Source organism: Meleagris gallopavo, chromosome 30, assembly GCF_000146605.3.
Source record: "Meleagris gallopavo isolate NT-WF06-2002-E0010 breed Aviagen turkey brand Nicholas breeding stock chromosome 30, Turkey_5.1, whole genome shotgun sequence".
Lineage (NCBI taxonomy): Eukaryota > Metazoa > Chordata > Aves > Galliformes > Phasianidae > Meleagris > Meleagris gallopavo.
The window spans coordinates 2357109-2360224 of NC_015040.2; positions in this window are offsets into that span (position 1 = coordinate 2357109).

The following is a 3116-nucleotide window of genomic DNA, read 5'->3' on the forward strand; positions in this document are numbered from 1 at the left end:
GATTCACTGCCATTGTCCGCAGCGGGGAAAGGCGCGGGGCTTCCCGTGTTTGTGGGCAACTGCGGGGCGTGGAGGCGATGCGGGGGCGCAGGGACGCTCTACGTGGAAGTAAAGGCAACCGAAACCCTTCTGAGATGTATGGGGAGGGAGGGGGTGCGGAGCCACGGGTTCGGCTTTTCGTTTTTCAGATCCTTTGGCACAGAACTCTCTGCCCCGCTGGTTCTGCTCCGAGGGTTTCCCCGTTACAGTCATGTTTGCTTTAAGGCTAACTGCGTTTTCCTGCTGATCTGATTCTCGTTCCTTGCTGAGCGCGGCGTTGAGCTCAGCAGGTTCTTCCCAGACCCGAGTTTGTCCCAGAGCCCCCAAAAAGCAGTTTGTGCTCCCAGAGCCTTAAAGCACAGTGAGCCCAAAGCGCTGCTCCTCGTGCATCATGTGGTTTGGGACATGGTTTGCTCTTTACACTGAAATAATGTCTGTTTTCATAAAAAAGAAAACCACATCCCGAAACTGTATCTTACAGTACATGCAGTTGGGAAAGCTGTTTTGCTGCATATGTTGTAATAGCTCTTAAGTTACGAGTCTGAATTATTCCTGGCCTATGGAGGATCTCCGTGTGATCTGCTTACCCCAGGAAAGCTGTCCCCTGTTGGAGCTTCAGCAGCTCCTCTGGCTGGCACTGTGTGCCCCCAGCAGAGCTGTGATTTCTCCTACCTTAAGTGATGCCTGGTTTGGTGTCTGGTTGATCCTTACTGCATGCAGGGAGTTTGTATGGAAGGGCTGTTTGGGAAAGGATTCAGGTTTTGCCCTGCTACTTAATCTTTTATCTGTTAGCGCAGGAATCATTTCATTTTATGTTAAGAGTAACTTCATTAAAGGCTGTATTGCCAGCTCTTCTAGAAAGTGAACTATGAATCCCGTATTGAAGCTTGTTATATGATAAGAACACAACTGAAGATACAATGTGCAGGAGGAACAAATTAAAATATCGCGTTTAATAAAAAGTAGATCAGTGCTGCTGCTGCTAGTTCTGTGTAGTTTATCACATGGGTTGCAATTCTGGGCTCAGTAGTGCTTGGCATGTAAAAGCTTTTCCTGTTGGATAATTGTAAAGGCTGTCCCCTGCTAAGGCGACTTTATGTAAAACATTTCCTGTGCCTGAGGCCCGCAGGAGGAACAGGAAGCAGGAGCAGTTGCTGGGGGTAAGGCTGAGAGTTTTGGAAACTGGAGAGATTCCTTCTTCGTAATGCACTTCGCTGGAAATACCTTAATGATTGAAATCCGTGGGTCAATGTATGTATTTTAATTGTAGGAACGTATACTCATAGAATATGTAGTAGTTGCTGTAGGGTGATTCTTGAAGCTGACACGTACAGGTGGGTGTGATTAGCTTATTAGTGGTGGCCCTCGCAGTGCAGCAGAACCATCTGAACCTGAGCAGAGCCTGGAGAATCCCAACCCCTGCGAGGCTGCAGCTCCAGCTGCAAAATGCTGCTGTGTGATGACATGGCAGGTTGGGTTGGAGGAGGAAGTGTGAGGAGCTGAGCTGGCCTGGGCGTGCGTGACAGCTCATTTGTGGAGCTGGTGAGATGGGAATGGCTTAATAATAAGATGGAGCAGTATTTAATTCCCTAAAAGATGAAGCGGTGCAGAAGGGCAGGGAAGGAAGAACGAGTCTGTAAGTTTTCTGCTGTTATTGGCTGAGGTTTGAGTGGTGTTCTTGAATACTTCAGATTTCATGTTGTCGTAAGAATGACTGCACTGCTTTCTTGTTAGTGCTGTGTGTCCTTCCTGGCTGCAGCTAGCCGTGCTGGGTCCTCTGCCCTGAACATTTGGACTCTGTCAGCGATTCTGTTTGAAAGATAGGAGCTGAAATGGGTGGTGATGCAGTGGTGCTCGTATCTCAGTTGTGTTACGTTGCTGCTTTACCACGGGTTGGATTTTATTTATAAAAATAAGTAAAAATCTTCAGTGTGAGGGTGTAATTGAAATCCTCTGCCTGCCTTGAGCACTCCCACTGGAAATAATATCCAGGTGTGGTGATGCTCTGGAAGGATCCTGGGGTGCAGTGTGACAGACTGATTCCAGCAGGGGAGATGCTTTGTGGGTGTTCATGGCAGTGATGGGTGCTGCTGACAAGAGCTAGCCCAAGTTGCTTGGTGTGCAGCTATGTTACTGTCTACGTTGATCAGTTAATCTGAAATTCTCACCTTAAAAGTTTAAGCATCTGTGATAGAGTTGTTTTATCCTTCTACTGTGCTAGGCTGGGTGCTGCCTGGCTGTGCTCAGGTGGAGCTGGGCTGTGAGCACCAATAGCTCTGAGCACTGCTGGTCCTCAATGCTGAGCTGACTGCTCCTTCAAGGTTAAGAGAGAGTTTCTTTAAAGAACAGGGGAGGTTACTCCATCCAGTGTCAGGTTTTTAAGCATGGTGGAGGTGACTGTTGGTGATGGAGCTGACTCTTGACACTTCTGCCCTTGGTTTAGTCAAAGGCTGCGTTCTCATCACACTGCATTCCTGTGAAGGGAGAATGCAGGACTTATGCAGCGTGGGGTTCTCAGTTTCAGCCCCACAGCATTATGCTTAAAAAGGGGCACGTTCCATTCTGGGCAGTGGAAGAGCTGCATTTTTATTTTCCTAGGACTGCTGGGTCTCGGGTCTCCACCATCACCATCTAATAATTTCCTTTGTATGAACTGTCCTTGGCTCACCTGCAAAGACAACTGTGCACTTTGACTTGCTTTTTTTCTTACTGCTGTAAACTATGCTGGATATTTGTGGCAAACCTATCTAACTTTTTAATCCTTTTCTTTCTTTTTTCTACAGCATTGTCCAAGATATAACAGTTGGTACAAAGGTAGGCACTTCTCACTTTTTCTCTCTTTTTACACTGCTCAGCATCTTGACCTAATTTTAGCTTCACCAAATGTAGATCTTGAGCTTGAAGGGGTTATTTCTGGTACCATGTCCAGAAGGTAATTTAGTTTCATGTGCATTAAAACTTTTATTATAGCTCAGCACTTAGCTCTTGGCATTTGGACATTGATTATCAACTGTCAGAAGAGAATGTTATTGCATTTAGGAACAGCCCTTTTCCCCTGCTAAAATGTCAAGCTGTGC